Below are 19317 nucleotides of genomic sequence, written 5' to 3' on the forward strand. Positions count from 1 at the left end.
GGCCCATCAGAAAGTGGAAACTAAAGCCAAGTTATTACGGTTTCTTATAAACTGTTTTATTCGAGAAGCAGATAGGCCGGGTGCGAACCCGGCTGACCTGAAAGCACTCCATAGGTGGGGCCGACATATAGCCGATGGACAGCATGACAAGGAAGCCAGTATAGATAACATGTACCGAAGGATCAGAACTTCGATAACTAAGATGCATGAGCAAAGAAAGACCGAACCAGCAGTAGATTCAGACAAACAAGAATCCGACGAGGAGGAGGCAGAGGAAGAACCAGAAACACCAGTACAGGCACAAACACTAGTTCAAGAACAAATGCCAGTTAGAGACATGATAGCGTATGTAGGTAAAGGAAGACCGTTTAAAGATCCGGTGCGTCTAGTGCGCCCGGAATGTAAAAGAATATATCAGGAAGCCATGTGTAATCCTAAAACTCCCGAACACTTATTCCAAGCCACCGACCGAGTACTTCAAGAGCGCATGGGGTATCATGAACTTGATTCCATGGATGAACAAGAATTAGCCAGGTCAGCCGTGCAATGGGCTGACAGTTCTGAGAAATATGGTGATGATGTGCTAGCGCACACGTTTCTGAATTTGACACCGAGTGAACAGCGTTTAGCTGGTATGTACATGATACAGCATCTGCTCTTATTGTATAAAAGTCAACATTCTGATCCAGGACCCCTGCGCGATATACTAATTGAACTGGTCACGAACAGATGGAGAGGTCTAAGTACTGACCTGATTAAAGTAATTCTAGAACACCGCCACAAGTATAATACATTCTTAAATCCGCAGGTTACCCCAGTACCCGTTATGGAGCGAAAGACCATGTATTACATGGATAGACAGAATCCGTTGCGAGAAGTGCACCCCGTGCAGAACGCAGACCACACGCTCAGACGCGTGTTTGTGTATACTCCTGTAACTAAAATCGAATTATTGGAAATGAAGAAACTAGTACCCAGTCACGATAAAGATCCTGCAGGTTTCCACCGTGAAATAAAGGATATGTTATTAATGGGCGATTACACTTATCCCGACCTTATGAAAATATTGAAAGTATTGTTGCCTCCAGGCATATACGAGAAACTGAAAGAAAAAGAATGGGAGGTGGGTAATGCAAAGATTGATTGGGCTGCATTACAAGATGAAGAGAATACCCGAGTGCCAGGCCTAGGGCTTGGGGATAAAGTTAAAGCATTACCAGGTTTATTAATACAGGTGTTGCCACGTTTATTGAGTACGAAAAAGGAAGATTGGGGTGCAATTTCAGCATGCAAACAGAAACCTGATGAAGACACTAGTGATTTTTACACACGATTTGAGAAATGTTTTGGTATTAACAGTGGTTTGAAACCGAGTAGCGAGTCATATCCACATCTTTTTGTAACGAAATTAGTCGAGAATTCTCTACCCCAGGTTAAGAATAGAGTACTGAAAGTAGAAAGCACTTGGCAAGCTAATACTCCTTCGCAAATGTTACAAATGTTACAGTATCACCAGAATAGACTCAGAGAAGAACAAGAACATGAACAGAGACGTATGAAAGATACGAAAATGAAAATGTTAGTTGCTCAGTCAGTTCCTGCTGATGGTCAGAAAAAGGGTGCGAACCAAGCTAGTAATGCGTCAGTTCCTGTAAAGGGTGTATGTAATTATTGTAAGCAGCCAGGTCATTATATAAATGAATGTCCCGTTCTGAAACATAATATTGCCACGGGCAAGACAAAAGAGAGACCGCGTCCTCCTAGACAAGATCAGACTTCACAACAAGTACCCCAGAATACACAGCAGATCGCACCAATGTCGGCTCCTTCACAGACAGTAGCGATACCTCAGCAACAGCCCATTACTGCAACACAAACCACGACACAGCAAATGTATCAGTATGCACAGAACGATTACCCTGATTACCAACGTTACACATGAGACAGCCTAGAGAGTGAATTCCGCTTGCCTCTTATTGAAGTTCCTGTAGATCAGAATGGTCCTTATGTACACAGTCAAGTTTTAGGGAAAGACAGAAAGTTTCTCATTGATACAGGGGCAAGCAGAACCACGATCAGTCACGATGAAGTACCAGGGGCACCCCTCTCAGGCTCACAGAACGTGTCCCTCGGATTTTCAGGAAAACCCATTATTAACGAAGTATCACAACCCCTCCCTCTTGCAGTAGGTCCTCTGACACGGACTACAGATTTATTGCTCACGAAATCATGTCCAGAAAATCTTTTAGGCATAAAAACACTGAAAGCTTTAGGAGCTATTATCTGTTGTTCTCCTGAGGGAGTACGATTATTTTTGCGAGATTTCAAAGGCCATTATGTATTGAGAGATATGGATCCCAGACTACAGAAAGTCCCTGCCCACCTGTGGGCGCAGGGCCCCACTGATGTAGGTTGCATGCACATAACCCCATATCGAGTCACACTCAAAGCAGGAGTGGTATTACCACGAATTCGACAATACAAGTTACCCCCGGATGCTGTAGTGGCTTTACTGAGAATCATTGACGAGCTCATCGCACAAGGAGTGGTCGTGGAAACGGACTCTAATGTGTGTAATTCTCCTATCATTCCTGTTCTTAAACGTACTGACCCAAATGCTCCCCCTGTTTATCGATTGGTTATTGATCTGCGCGAATTGAACAAATGCATTGTACCACAGTACCCTGTGGTCCCAGATATCTCTTCATTATTGACAGCTATTGATTCCGAAGCAGCGTTCTTTACTGTAATAGATCTCAAGAATGCTTTCTTCAGTGTTCCTATAGACCCGGAAAGCCAATTTTTGTTCGGATTCAGTTTAAATGGCCGATCTTTTAAATTTGCCCGTGCACCTCAAGGATTCACAGAAAGCCCCAGTATCTATAGTCAAGCACTGAAAAAACAACTCGACAGCATCCATATGCCAGTTCACACTGCTCTGCTTCAATATGTCGATGATCTGCTGATCACCGCTCGAAGCGAACCCGAATGCGAAAATGCATCCCTGATTGTTCTGAATTTCCTGGCCGACAAGGGGCACAAGGTGTCTCCTTCGAAGCTGCAATTCTGTGTTCAGCAAGTTGTGTACCTGGGTCACTTGCTGTCCAAAGTGGGGAGACAGCTCACACCTGATCGCATTCAGTTAATTGTAAACATGTCACCGCCCAGAACACTAAAGGAGGTACGGGCCTTTATAGGCCTCACCTCATACTGTAGACAATGGATTCCCCAATATGCATTTCTAGCCAAGCCACTCATTCAGTTAACGACACAGGGGGCAGCGACTACGTCTGTCCTCCCTTGGACTCAGGAACATACACAAGCTTTTGAAGACTTAAAGAAAGCCTTATGTCAAGCACCTGTTTTAGCAACACCATGTTACAGTAAGCCTTTTACACTTTTTGTCACAGAACGTGAAGGTACTGCTTTGTCAGTCCTCACTCAGGAACAAGCAGGTTCACACAAGCCTTGTGCTTATTTTTCCAGTACACTAGACCCAGTAGCACAAGCCCTTCCAGCATGTTTGAAATCAGTTGCAGCAACAGCTTTAGCAATTAGACAGAGTGATTCTATCGTGTTAGGACATCCATTGACAGTACAGGTTCCACATTCTGTAGAAGTCCTCTTGAATCGGACTCAAACCCAGCACCTGACTATCGCAAGATTGACAGGTTATGAATTGACATTGTTTCAGCCACACATTGAAATCAGACGCTGCAGTACATTGAATCCAGCCACGTTATTGCCATTAAATGGAGTAGATCCATTAGCACATGATTGCATTGAAGTTATCACTATCACAACAAAGCCTAGACAAGACTTAACAGATGTTCCGTTACCAGATCCAGACCTGACACTTTATGTGGATGGTTCATGTATGAGAACAAAGACAGGTGAATTAGTGGCAGCCTACGCCGTCACGACAGACACAGAAGTCATTGAAACAAACTGTATTGACACTTTATCAGCTCAAGCTGCAGAGCTTATTGCTCTGACACAAGCATGTATTCAAGCTAAGAATAAGAGAGTCAACATATATACTGATTCACGTTATGCATTCGGAGTCGTACACGACTTCGGAGTCCTCTGGCGAGAGAGAGGTTACTTAACTTCTCACGGTGCCAACATCCAACATGGTCCCCTCATTCAAGCTCTGTTAGATGCAATACATCTACCCACTGCAATCTCTATCATGAAATGTAAGGCACATACTAAGGTTACTGATGCCATTTCCCAGGGTAACGACCTGGCAGACCGAACAGCAAAGCAAACTGCTCAGAACCGAACTCATGTAACTGATCAGACACAAATAAGGGTTCCAGCACACTGCATGACAGTTAGGGATCCCGCACATGATGTAATCGACATACAGTCACATGCAACACCGGATGAAATTAAGGAATGGACTAAACTAGGAGGGGTCCAAACAGACCAGGGATGGATGACGAAGGGAAAATCTACATGGTTTCTCCCCGATTCTATGGTACAAGTCATCATTAATACAATACATAGTCCCGCACACCTTGGAGAGAAAGCTATGCTAGATAGTATTCAACACATATGGTCCAATAAAAACTTACGGGCAGCAGCCAAACAGAAAGTGCGTACTTGCATGATCTGTGGTCAGTTCAATCCAGGTAAAAGCATCCCCGTAGAGCAAGGTGGATTTCAGCCTCCCGATCACCCTTTTGAAGTCCTCCAGATGGATTATATCCAGATGGAACGCTGCCGAGGTTTTAAATATGTCCTCGTAGTCGTGTGTGCTCTTTCCCGATGGATAGAGGCATACCCAGTTCCCGATTATACTGCTCCGACTACTGCCAAGCAGTTAGTCCGTGAATACTTCCCGCGGTATGGTTTGCCCCGTATCGTGTACTCAGATAATGGTCAGCCGTTCTCATCCGCACTTGTAGAAAATATTACACTCCTGTTAGGTTACAAGTGGAAGTTCCATTGTGTCCGGCATCCCGAGGCAGCAGGTCTCGTGGAGCGTCATAATCAAACATTGAAAATCCGACTTTCCAAGATCTGTAGAGACAAAGGTATAGACTGGATAGTTGCCTTGCCGGTCGCCCTCTTCTATATGAGGATGGTGGCCCATTCCCGTTCTGGGCTATCTCCGTATGAAGTGGTCTTCGGTAGGCCACCGAATATGTGGGGGACGCCCATTCCACGTAAAATAACTGATGTTGATTGTCTTATGCTGACAGATTACCTTGCCTCCTTGATGTCTGCACTACAATCTTGTCGTTCACAGGTAGCTGCAGCCTTTCCCGATAACACCGAGACGAAGCCCCATGAGGTGGTACCTGGTGACTTTGTGTACGTCAGAAATTTCGACCGGAAGAGTCCGCTGGAGCCCCGCTGGCAGTCGCCGAAGTTGGTTCTGCTTACGACGAGGACCGCTGTAAAAATCGAGGGCAGGAAGGGGTGGCTGCATTCCAGCCACGTAAAGAAATACTTTGGACTTCCTTCGGACTTGGACACTAAGCCCTGCCCTCCTTCACAAACTGACACAAAACTCCCTTTGGTCGAGAAAACTGCTTCAGAACTTTACAGACAAAAATTACGATCTAGCAAGTCAGACAGTTTAATTGTTTAAGTCCTCCCCTAGGTGAATCGGTTAAATTAGTTTCTGACATGTATCCCCTAGATCGAGATAGAGAGAGAGATAGACAAAGACAACATAAGAAAAATGCGTATTGCAAATCACTCCGTAGTCGCTGCATAGTGACACTACTTGTTATGTTTTTCCTATGTTTGCTGGTTATCACTGCTGGTATTCTTCTGCATATATACTACCCTATATTCAAGCATGCTACTTATAATGCTACTACTGAACATTCTTTTAGTGAATTACCGCCTCATGAATTGTCTTATAGACTTGCGCTGCGCAACAACACTTTCATTAGTATGTTACATCACTCTCACCAGACTACCAATGCTACTAATTGTTGGATATGTGGTCGACTCCCTCCTTACCAAGACAACAAGGGTGTTTTGCCCCTTTTCCCGTACCCGTTCACCCACAATGGTACATGCGCTGCATGGTTCAAAATGCTTAATTCTCTAGTATCTACTGCTGCTATTTATGAAGGTAACTGGGTTTGGGGAAACCTGAACATAGTCTTGCTTAAGGTATGCTACCCTGACAAGGAGGGACTCCCGGTTGCTACTGGAACTGATATAGAAAATGAAGTATATGGATTAGGTAATTACACAGTCACTTTCATGATTTTATCTGTTGAATCCGATGCTGCTCCTGTCCTGCCTGCTATGGCAGTCTTGCCTGTCACTGGTGAACTATGTGTTCGCAAGAATGGTTCTGTACACGTAGGTCATAATAAATGCACCACTATAGTCGAATTTACTGATCATGGTAGATCCACGTTTAGGGCTTTACGTCATTCCTATTTTGTTTGCGGTCGTACTGCATATGTCCGTCTGCCTTTAGACTGGGATGGTACCTGTTATATTGCATTCCTTCTGCCACCCGTATTCCTAGCCCCTCCTGATTATCATAGAAACACCAATCTAGTAAAACATAGATACCAGAGAGATCTCCCGCTTGTCGATTATACTGAAACTGCCTGGGAGAAATATACAGATTTCAATAAAGGTTTCTTCCCCTACTTAGGTGCTGTCTTTAACAGTAAACTGATACGAAAATTAACTAGAACCCTCGAAGCAGTAGTGAATGAAACCACTTCAGCACTAGGTAACTTAACGGAGGAGCAGTCCGCTATGCGGGTTGTTGTTCTTCAAAATCGTCTTGTTATTGACGTCATCTTGGCAGATAGGGGTGGAGCTTGTAAGGTCATCGGGTCAAACTGCTGTATTTTTATACCTAATAACGCGCCAACGGTGTACAAAGCTATTACACGTCTTCATAAAATCGCAAGTTTAATTCATCAGAATCCAGGCACCTGGACTTGGTCCGGTTGGTTCTGGACAACGTTGTCAGCCTGGGGGTGGAAGATCCTATCCCTCCTAGGTATTGGTTTTCTCGTAGTATTCAGTTGTTGCCTGTGTCTCCAATGCGGACCGGCAATTTGTGGTTTGTGTGCCACTTCATGTGTTCCACATTCAAGTTCCCATTCAAAGCGCATAAAGCAAGAAGAGCAAATAATGTTAAGTGAACAAGTCGATCAATTGATGAATATCGATGTATCATGAAGGGTCCGTGGGGAACAAGGAGGGAATGAGGAAATATAATTTTTGGTCAAGTTGTGTTCCCCAGCGAGAACCCCACCGTCTCCATGTACTAGCTTGCAGTGCATGTAATTTCCCTCCTGTGCCAGCTACGAAGACGCAAATACATTTGCGTCCATCTTTAACTTGTCCTCTTTCAGATCCGCCATGAACGGATTGAATATTCAGTTCCTATCTATGCCGTGCCACCGTCTTTTTGTGGTACACTTTGCACGTTTTTCAGCTCTGGCGAAAGTAGGCCCAGATTCTGCCATGAAGCCTTTTTCGAGTTCTCTCCTGTTTCCTGACTCCGAGGGCCGCAGCCCAGGCTACCTCTGTGCCAGTGGCCCCCACCTTACTTCTTGCGCGACTCCGGTGCATAGCCTAACCTCTGCCTGCCAAGACTGTATTCAACCTTCGAATTATCTGCTCCACTCCTCGAAAACACATTCCTGTCTCGTAGCTCAAGTAAACATCCTCCCAGCTACAGGAGCAGAGGGCCAGGCTCTTCTGTCTCCGTGCAAGTAATTCATAGACTCCGTTGCCATGGTAGGCCCATGCCCCCTCACCCCGCATGCCGACATGTAGACACATGTACACGCATTCATATTCAGAATAGGGTAGTCTATGTCTAGAGACCTTTTCCCTTCCAGATACTACTGTTCCTTAAACATATGATATCAGATACGATTTGGGACTAGGTTGATCTGACATCCCAGACTTATGTCTCCACTTATGTCTACACTTGTAGTGCTAAAAGTCAAGTCCCCTTCGCCCTCCAGTTACACGTCAGATCCACGTCAAACAGCTGCGCGCGCATCTCTGCCATATAATTATGCTGACACTGCAGGATTCTCTAGTGGTTCCGCCTACTTGTGACATCATGTTAAATGACGTATCCGGTGTACACCTTCATGCACGCCTATTGCCATGCCTCTTTTGTGACGTTTTCATGTTTTATCTCTCCTTTTTCAGCAGTCACGCCTACTATTACGCCTACTGTATGCTCATACATTGTAATGCATTGACTATATATATGCACTTTTGTAAACAATATGTGTTCTGTCTTCCCTTCCTGAACCCTGTGTGGTGAATGGAATGGTTATGCCACCTTGGCTCGAGCCAATAACCCAATTCCTTTTACAGGAATAAAACCCTTTTGAGTTAACCTCAATATCTCGGATTCTGCCTCTCATTTTTCTGAGTTATTCTTATTGATTATTGATAGCAAATTAAGTATAGGTAATCGATATTACCACAAAGGTCCCATGCCGGGACCACATCAACCCGCACCTGAGAGAACAGCACTGGCTCCCCGTCGACAAAAGAATCACATTCAAACTCATAATCCTCGCACACAAGGCACTCCACAACACTGGCCCAGCCTACCTCAATGACAGACTCTCCTTCTACGTACCCAACAGGAAACTCCGCTCCGCCGACCTGTCCCTGGCCACCGTCCCGCGCATCCACAAAACCACCGCCGGGGGCAGGTCCTTCTCCCACCCCGCTGCCAAGTCCTGGAACGCCCTCCCCCTCCCCCTACAACAGACCGCAGACCTCCCGGCATTCAGAAGACTGCTCAAGACCAGGCTCTTCGACCACTAGCTGCAGCTCTCCCCCCCCCCTCCCAGCGCCTTGAGACCCTAGCGGGTAAGCAGTGCGCTTTACAAATTCCCTGATTGATTGATCGATTGATTGATTGTGGTCAGCAGTGGCCTAATTTAAAATTAGTTTGTTGCGGCAGGAGGAAGGGCCAATCTGTTAAAATGATGATAACAGGCTAACATTATTAGTGTTAGCAAAATAATGGCTGATTTATTATGGTTGTTTGACTGTGTCAGCGTAATCTCAGCATTGCATTGCTTCCATTCACCGGCAGTGCTTCCCTGGCAACATGTCAGCATCAGCATGCAGACGGAGATTGTGTGGAATGCCGGCTGTACATAAACATAGCCTTGGTAATATTTATTATCATTTATACTATAAATGCACCCTGTTCTACTCCTGAAAATACATGACCACAGCAGAGTAGAGGGAATCCATTTAATTGGGGTAGAGCCGGGCCCGCAATCGAGTAATGATGCAATGGTCCTGTAGTCTCTTCATTCCAATTGAGTGATTAGAAAATAATTCTTGTAAGGCATAGTTTCTACATTTATCTGAGATCTAAGACAAGTCAATGAATGCTGGTGAGAAATTGTCATTTCATGCATACTGTTTCTATGTCATATTCTGTCCCAAGTGAAGACTATGCCATCAGTGAATACAAATGGAAACATTATTGATTCTGGGTCAGGCAAATCTGTCCCTGTGTCCTTTGGGTTTCTAAGTGAATTTTTAAGGTTTTATTAAATGTTATTTCCTAACTGTAACCTGTAGCCTTTAAGTGTGTGTGGGTGCATGAGTGTCTGAGTGGGTCTGTGAGTGGGCCTGAGAGTGATTGAGTGGGTCTATCAGTTGGCGAGTGAGTGTCTGAGTGGGTCTGGTAGTGGAGGCATAAGTGTGTGAGTATGGGTGTGTGAGTATGAGTATGTGTCTGAGTGGGTCTGTGAGTTGAGTGTGTTAGTTTTTGAGTCAGTCTGTGAGTGGGTGTGTGAGTGGATTTGCAAGTGCCTCCATGAGTGTGGGAGCCAGTCTGTGTGTGAGTGCAGAGTGGGACTGTGAGTGGGTGTGTGAGTGTCTGAGTGGGTCTGTGAGTCTCTGAGTGAGTGTGTGAGTACATGAGTCTTTGAGTGGGTCTGTGAGTGAATGCATGCATCTCTGAGTGGGTATATGAGTGGTTTCATGAGTCTCTGGGTGGGTGTGTGAGTGGGTGCATGAGTCTCTGAGTGGGTCTGTGAGTAGGTGTGTGAGTGTCTGAGTGGGTCTGTGAGTGGGTGCATACGAGTCTGAGTGGGTCTGTGAGTGGATGCATGAGTCTCTGAGTGGGTCTTGAGAGTCAGTGTATGAGTGTCTTAGTGGGTGTCAGACTTGGCACCATTGGCGTGGGTCTGCCTTCCATTTTTTTGCTTTTACCTCCTGTGTTTTTGCTGGTCTAGATGCTTTGGGCACTTTCCCACTGCTGTACACTGCCAAAGTGCAAGTGCTTCCTTTTGTAGATTGTTGTATGGAATAGTGATTCCATGAATGGTTATTTGATTTACTTGTCAGACCCTAGTACAGTGCACCATGTGTGCCCAGGGCCTGGAAATCAAATAAAGGCTGGTGGTGGGCTTGCAGCACTGATTGTGCCACCCACAGAAGCTGTGTGTAAAATGTGGCTCAGGCCTGCCATTTCAGAGCCTGTGTGCAGTCTGGGACTGCCATGTCGACTTGGCAAGTTCACACACTTGCCAAGTCCCTAAACCTTCCCTTTTCTACATGGTACCCCTGTGGGCAGGGTGCATTGTATGTGAAAGGTAGGACATGCCCTGATGTGTGTGGCATGTCCTGATAGTGAAATACTGTCAATTTTGTCTTACACTATTGCAAGGCTATATGTTTCCATAGGCTGGAATGGGCGGTTTGCTTATAACATCTTTTAAACATAACTACCCAAGGGAACAAGACAGGAAAATAAAGTTTAGTATGCTTGAAATCAGAATGTTAAAGTACATCTTTTAGTGTGGGTGATTTTTACATTCTGTGTTTGAAAATACCACTTTTAGAAAGCAGGTATTGCCTTGCCTAGCCATCCAGTGTGCCTCTGCTAGTTTTGTGTTTTCGTATTGCATGTCTGGCATGTGAGCGACAGGGGTTGGGAGAGGGCAGCGGCTCCGGCAGTCTGATGAGTCAGGGCTAGGCTGAATGGACCGGTGTTGAATTTAGAGTAGAGGGAGGAGATTTCCTTGCTGGCCAGGTCTGCTTTAAACAATGCTGTCTCCACCTCCTGCCAGGAAGCTGCACCAGGATGGACATAAGTGGTTTTGGCTGCGTACAGACCCTCCCTGCCTTCAGAGAACAAAGGATTTGTATATAAAAAGTGGGACCCAGACCCCAGACTTTGAGATCACTTCCTGGAAATCAAGAGGAACCTTTGTCAAGGAGAAGGACCAGAGAAGCTGAGGAAGATTACAGCCCCTCTGCTGTTTGCTGTTGGGAGTTGGCCTGCGATGGTTACTTGGTGCAAAGGAAAGGAGAAAAAGGGCTTTGCTGTTTGCTTTGTCACCTGCTTGAAGAAAAGATCTCCAAGGGTTTGAAACTGAGCTTGCCTCATGTCTCAGGGACACATGAACTTCACCACCAGCTCCCCTGAATTTCAGGCCACCAAGCAAAAGCAAACAGCAAAAGCAAACAGCTATCTACTGAGGGTGGGCAACTCAGAGATAGTATGAGCTGGCCTTGGGTGGGTGGTGGTCCCTGCATCCCCTCCCTCTTTAAAAAAAATATAATTAGCCCTGTGGAGGTGGTGGTTCCTGGGGCTTCTGAAAGCTCTAGGAGAGGGGTCTGTGTGGCCCCCTCCCTTTTTTTGAAAAGCCTTGCTGAGGTGGTGGTCCCTGTGGCTGAGGGGGTCCACATGGCCCACCTCCATAATTATTTAAAATTAGCCTCAGGGAGGTAGTGGTCCCCGGGGCATAAATAAGCCCTTTGAGGGGGGTCATGTGTGCCCGACCATTTTTTTAAATAAACTTTGTCTGTCCTGGGACCTGGCCCACCAGGGGGACTACAGTAAAAACAAGTGTGGGAGCCTGCCCTTGCTTTTTAAAACAATTCACAGAGATTTTTGCAAAAATCACTTTGAATTAAAAATATGTTTTTTTGCCCTGACGTAGACCCAGGGGGACCCAAATGACCAAGGACCAGTTAGAGTATTCACACCATGCCACCTCTTATAAAATGGCTGTCAACAGTGCCTGGTTGAAGTGCTGGCAGTCAATCAAAGCTCTGCAGATCTCTGCATGAGCTTGACATTATTCATGAAGACTTTGCCAACCCTAGATATATAGCTATGGATTTCCTTTAATATTTTGAAACCTAATTAAGGATTTACACCAAATAACAAAAAGTGTGCTTTCTGGACCAAAGTCTACCTCTACCAAATTTGGTGTAATTCCGTCCAGCGGCTTGGGCTGTAGACATGTCTAAAGTCTCTATGGGAATTAACATGGGAATTACACTTTCTTTTTTACATCGACTGACATCTCGGCCCCCGCTTCACAGATCACCCCAAAACTTTCCATGCACAACTAGAATCACCAGGACACTTTTTAGGGAAAATTTTGTGACGATTCGTCAAACTTTGCCAAGATATCTGCATATCAAAAAAAGCTTTAACTATGACTATCTAATGGTGACTGCCATATGTATATGTGTAAGTGTATATATATGTGTGTGTGTATATATATATATATAGAAAACAAACTCCCAACTGCTCTGGACGCAGTTAAAGCGGGCGCAGACCTCAAAAGCAAACACTCCAGTTGAAAGATGAGCCAGCACCAAAAAGTATGTTTCAGCAGTGCATTTAATAAGCAGTAAGTGCAGAGCAAGTGCCCTCCATAAATATATATATCACCTCCAAGTTGGTTCCGAATTCAGGAATATGCAACGCTTACGTAGGTGCGTTATCCTGCGGCTGAACCACGCCGCTTAACATTCACCAACCTCCCCCGGCAAGGGGAAAAACGGGTCGCACACCCAGTTGCAGTATTACAAATCCTCTTTTATTTTCTTAGTTACAGGGCTTACAGCTCATTAGATCTACGCGTTTCGGTGTATCACCACCTTGCTCACTATCAACGGGTTGCCCCACCCCTTGTGAATTTGAATGTTTTTTTCTCGTGTTTCCTGTCACATGTCAAACAAGGATTATGGTCCTTGTAGTTCATTTTTATTGACAAAAGTAGAATGTTCGTGCAGATATAGTATTATTACCACCTTGGCAAATTGTTTCTCTCAAACCATCGTATATTTGTATACTCAGTCATTATATAAATTGTTCCGCCTTCCAATAGGCTTAGTCCATTTTCATTATTTAGATACACTTTTCATATGTGATATTTTTCTGATCATTGTCTTAATTCATTTCCATGGTTGTTTCATTTTTATATGTGCACGTATAGTTCCTCCGACTGATTTAACCCATTCGGATGCAGCGTTCTCAGTTTTAAAATGAATCTTGATTCTGTTTGCCTTAGTTTCCTCTCGCGGTCCCCACCGCGTTCTCCTTTTGGAATTGTCTGTATGCCATAAAACTTCATTTTTTGCCATTCTCCTTGATGGAATTGCTCCATATGTTTGGCTATAGCATTAGATCGGTCCTTGTGTATTGTTGCCCGCATGTGTTGTAGGATTCTGTTTTTTAATTCCACTGTTGTGCTTCCCACATACAACATTGGGCATGGACATTCCACTATATAGACTGTAAACGGAGTCTTGCAAGTGATGCATTGTCTGATCTGCCACTTCTTTTTGTTGGCCAATGTTAATTCTTTCGTTGGTTTGGCTATTTGGCACATTTTGCATCCGTGGCATTTTACGAATCCTTTTGTTTTCAGCCAATCATCTTGTCTCTTCTTTTGAAAGTGACTATGGATTACGTGATCTTTCAGATTTCTTGCACGTCTGTATGTTATGATTGGGTGATTGCCCATGATTTCTTTCACCGTGTTGTCCAATTGTAACAATTTCCAATTTTTTCTCAGAATTTTTCCAATTTGGGCACTTTCTTGAGAGAAATCCATGATCATGCGGATTTTTCCCTTTTCTGTATCCTCATTTGGGTTTATATATATATATATATATATATATATATATATATATATATATAAAAGCTCCTCGAGGAATGTCCAACAGCGGGAAGCACTCACAAACAGACGAGCTTCTCCCCATCAGCTTTATTAGGTAGAAAATGTTCGCGTTGGTCTGTGAAATATATAGCAAACTGCAACCCTGACGCGTTTCGAGGACTTCTCTTTTTCAAAGGGAGTCTGCAGTTCTACAGCACGCTCACGGCGACACCTTCTTTTATCCCGCATATCGTGAGTCCTTATTGGACGGCTCTGGATGAGCAATCACATTGTTTTCTGGGAGGTGTAGTTCGATTACTGTGCCTTCGATATTGGTGCTTAAAATTCACTGCAACGAAGCTCTGACTGAGCTCCGGACAGCATGACCTTCTTGATCCACATCTGTGCCCCACATACGGAGCCCTGGATGGCTTAGGGCTCCGTGGCTTTCAAAGTCTGAAGCGGTGCAATCCCTGTGGCAGGATAACTTTATTTTCAAACAGTAGCGCTTGTTTCTTATAAATTATTTGTAACAATATGACTATATTTTATTTCTGCAGATGCTATAGCCTAGAGGTTTGCTAATTCTTGCATATTGCATATTCTTTTATGCTTAGTTTTATATATGGATGGACTCAAAAGATCAAGAGATTATCTTGCATACATTCCTGATATGCATAGAATGTGATGCTCATTGTAGTTCTTCATATTTGGAAAGGGCTGAGGTTGACTTGTCTTATTACGTTAGAGCTGAGATAATAAGACCCCTTAATATATATCCAGAGCCCAATTGCATAATACTGGGAATGATCACAGGAAGACTAAACTGGGCTCCTGTAGCAGAGAACAAAGTTATGATATTGCAGCGAAAGCTGTAGGCTGCGCCCTCTATGGCGCAGAGCTCTGGGGCTTTGAATGTGTTGATGCTCTAGTTACTGCAGAGAACAAGTTTCTTAAGGAGCTGGTGTCGGTCCCGAGGGGTACTCCCACCAAACCACTCTTGCGTGATCTGGGTCACCGCTCCATTAAGGATCTAGCCACTTTACGCCCCCTTTTATAGTGGGCCCGGCTATGGCGGACCCCAGAGCTCTCAAGGTATGTAGACGGCCTAAGAGAAGTCATGAATCTTCATGGTGCCCACAAAATTAGTTGGATTAGAAATATGAAGAAGCTCCTTCTTGCAACGGGCCTGCCAACTGATTGGGAGCCTGGGGTATCGCTATTCAAGGTTGAAAACAAGCGAGCCTATTGGTCATGGGTTGATGATCGAGAACAGCGGGACCCAAACCTAGGTAGGCTGACTGAGGAGTTTCGACAGCATAAATTAAAGCCTCGTCTGGAGACCTACCTAGATTTTACCAAGAAACCAAGAGACAGATCCCTTTTCATCCAGTTTAGGTTGGGAACACTCCCCCTTCGTGATTAGACCAGTAAGTGGAAGCCCCGCACCAAACCTCTCCCGACTGCCCTTTCTGTGAAGGTGTCATTGAAAGTATCCCTCATGTGTTTTTTGTATGCCCAGTCTACGCTAAACCTAGACAGAAATGGCCTAAACCTGTGTGCCTGTTGCTTGGAACCAGGGACCACTCCACTCAGAATACTTAAGGCTGATGCTAGCACAACCTTAGTGTGTGGGGTGGCCACATTTCTTAGTTGGGCCTGGTTGATTAGGCTGAAGGCTATCTAATGATCAAAGTTTTAGCTGAATTTTTTATAATTATAAATCTACACAAAGCTGCTAAAGTTTAATCTACTTTTAAATTATTTATTGTAACATAAACGATTTTTATTATAATTTTTTTTAAATGTATTGCCAATGAATTGTGACTTTATATCTTTTATGTGCTTTTATGATATCTTGTATATCGAAATAAAGCTTTGATGATGATGTTTATTCCATCTTTATCAAGACAATAAATATCCAGAGCCCAAATGCATAATACTGGGAATGATCACAGGAAGACTAAACTGGGCTCGGGTGGCAGAGAACAAACTGATGATATACCGAGTGTACCAAAGGAGTTTCTGACTTATTGTTGCTAAATGTGCATGACATGTTCCTGGACATGGTGGGTCAACCAACAATCCAGGGATCTAATTCATATAGTTGCTAGAAACAAGATGCCTGCTTTCAGTGGTCAAAGTATATCTTGGAGGCAAGTGTATTACAAATGCATATTACGACAACTCCCTCAATACAACTTCCACAGTGAGTGATGCTGACGACTTTAAAGTTAGTTTTGGCATCGTTAGTTCAATTGCATGATCGTCAACCATCATATGTCGTGAAACATACCAATATGGGGACCTGTTTTGACAAATTGTATTACTTTTTGAAAGACACTTATACCTTCACATCCCAAGGAGATTTGACACAGGATTAATTTAAAAGCATAGGATATGATTGGGAATTCTCTGCTGAATGGGGTAAGAACAGAGGTGCTGCACAGTAACCTAGGGTGTTTAGTAGCCCTGAAACTAATCATTGAGGATGCAGCAGGGGCAAATTGATGATGTAGTTAAATAAATATGTAGTCAAGACTGGCATAATTTAGTGACTGAAATGAAAGGCTGTGCTCCCTGAAGAGAACGGACAAGTACTAGATTAGCAGGAATCAGGAAGCCATATTTGGATACGTTTTTAAAAATAATATTTAAAAAACAGTGATCCTGCTAACTGCGGCTCAAATAAATATTGAGAGATGGGAGGCCCACTCATCAGATTGAAAGTTTGGTTGACCAGGCTGATCTATCACTCTTTAAGCTTGCAGGTGATAATATAAAGGAAACTGTGAGAGACAAACTTGAAAACTCTCCCTTACCAAGCAAATTTAACTTAGTTTGGTTAGACTTACAAGACCACTTAAACAGTGCTAGATATATATGAACATTTTGCATGTACAATTAAAGTCATGAAATCATGCAATATTAGCAGAAACCTGAAGCAAAATGTGGTAGTCATGTAAAGGAGGATTATCAATCATAATCCCATTTTACACAGGGAGCACTTGCACATTAGCACTGATCAGCAGTGGTAAAGGGCCCAGAGTACACAAACCAACAAAAACGAAGTCCAGCACACAATGAAAAATACAGGCGGTAGAGGCAAAAATACAGGGAAAACCATGCCAGTGATGCTAGGTCTAACAATGATGAATGGAAAAGGGCATTTTGTATGAAGTTTTAATTGTTCAAATACAAGGACATGTTTTTTTGGGCTGTACAATGCTCGCACAGCTTTTCAGTAGTTTATTGATGAAGAATTGAGCCAGTTTTTGAGGTATTTGTCTGTTGTTCTGGTTATATCAAAACGCAGTTCAGAGAAAATCTCTGTTGAATCCCTGGTAGTTGTGGCACAAACAGCAGACAATCCCCGGAGATGTGTGTATTAAGTTAAAGCAGTAGCAACAAATTTAAATTAAATACCTCTACACAATAAAACGCATTAACCAATTTAGTAATATAGATTAAATGTAATGCGCATAAAGACACCAAGATCATTTAAATCAGTTACAGGAAAATTGAGTTTTACATTTCTAGGGCAAAAATAACTAAGAAAAAGTAAATCACCAATCAAAAGTTAATATGAGTGGTTGCAGGACAACCAAGCAAGAGTCCAGGTTAAAGTTTGTACCTAGCTACGCTACCAAGCTACGGGCAATGGAACTGGGCATGGCTTATACTGACCACACCCACAAACACGGCTGACAGGCCATATAACTATTGACATCTCGTTGCAACTCTCACCAGATCCCAGGAGTGATTTCCACATTGAACAGGTTATGTTCCTAAAAGAGAAGTCCAGGGAATCAAGGAGTGACTTGTTTCTGAGGTAGGGTCTTCAGCAGTTCCATCAAGGGATAGAGCCAGCCATGACACACTAGGTGTCACTTCAGCCAGGTCTATGGAAGAACCATAGTAAGACAGCCTTTGGGAAATTAGAGGCAAACAACCCCAGCCCTCAGGGCTGTCCAATTAGGAAGTACAATGTTACTCAATATCCTTTCCTTGCAGGAAGTTTCTCCTACCTATATCTCACAAGACTTAGGGATCCCCAACAGGGCCGAAACTAAAGCTGAAAGAGGCTGAATCCTACTCCTTTTGAGGAACCTGCCCTTCAGCAAACAGTTGACATGGGAGTAAGATGTCCCACTTACAACTTGAGGACTTTGTTAGGCCCATAGGCATGCCCTTCAGCGTCGTTTTGTATCTCTCTAAAAGTTTTGTTAGTTTGAGGGTGATAAGGCGTGGAGAGCTTGTAAGTAATTCTAAAGTCATCCCACATGAACTTTATTTATGCAGACATGAAATTTGTCCCCTTGATTTTAAGTACCTCTTCAGAGAGCCCTACTGAAGAAAAGATACTCAACAGAGCGCTGGAAATCATAAGCGCAGTTACTGTCCTCAGAGGAATAACCTCTAGATCACGTTTGGCGTAAACTACAAGCACCAACCTAAAGCTGTTCCCAGGTTCTGTATTAGGGTTCAAAGAGCCAACCATGTCCGTCCCTGCCCTTTCAAAGTATATCCCTTTCAAAGTATATCCCTAGCAGAGGGAAGTTTTGGAGGAAAGCCTTTTGCTTTCCTCCTCACTTTTGCCAAAGGTCTGACAAGTCATTCAGTAATGACAGAAAAACTGGGACACCTGACCATTCTGTCTCTGTTTGGGAGGACATTTCTACCTTAGTCTATCTGGAGTGCTCTCTAGAGAAATTAGGAGAGTCTGCACCAGCATGTTTACCCCAGTGTTAGCATGTATTTATGCTGGCACTCCCTGGAGAATGGGCCACAAGATCTGGATTTAGTGCAGCGAGTCGGCTAAAGGGGCATGATAGACAAGTCTTCCTGAGTGTATGCAGACTGCCATGAAGGGGCTTTAGTAAAGGTGCACCTGGCACCTGTGTTGTATTAGTCAGAACTCCGAGTGAGACAGAGACATAAACAGAAATAAAATAATAGTTTTACTTTTCATGTTGATGTCTCCACAGTGCATTTTGGGACTGGGCCACACAAGTTATATAGCGTTTCTATTGAGAGAAGTGTAACCCATGCACTGCGGTAGCAAATGAAAGACCCTAATCAAGATGAAGTAATCAGAACATGCTCAATGCTTCAGACAAAAGCAGCAGACAAAAGAAGAGGAAGTGAATCTGGCATGTGCTGTTCAATTAGGAGGCAGCAAATAAGAGTGACAATGAAGCCCATGAATGGTAAGCAATGGGTGGGATGAAAACCACATTGTAGAAAACAATATCTATCCAAGAGAGAGATCATTCCCTAGAGAATGCTCCCTCGCAGGCCAGACCTAAAAAAACTTTGCTAAATCTAGTTTTCAAAAATATATAGCATTCTGTGTTTACTCATGGACTTTACACCTGGTTCTAATGTGATCTGCAAGTAAAAATTTAATAAATGG

This window comes from Lissotriton vulgaris, chromosome 1_1 (genome assembly GCF_964263255.1).
Source record: "Lissotriton vulgaris chromosome 1_1, aLisVul1.2, whole genome shotgun sequence".
Lineage (NCBI taxonomy): Eukaryota > Metazoa > Chordata > Amphibia > Caudata > Salamandridae > Lissotriton > Lissotriton vulgaris.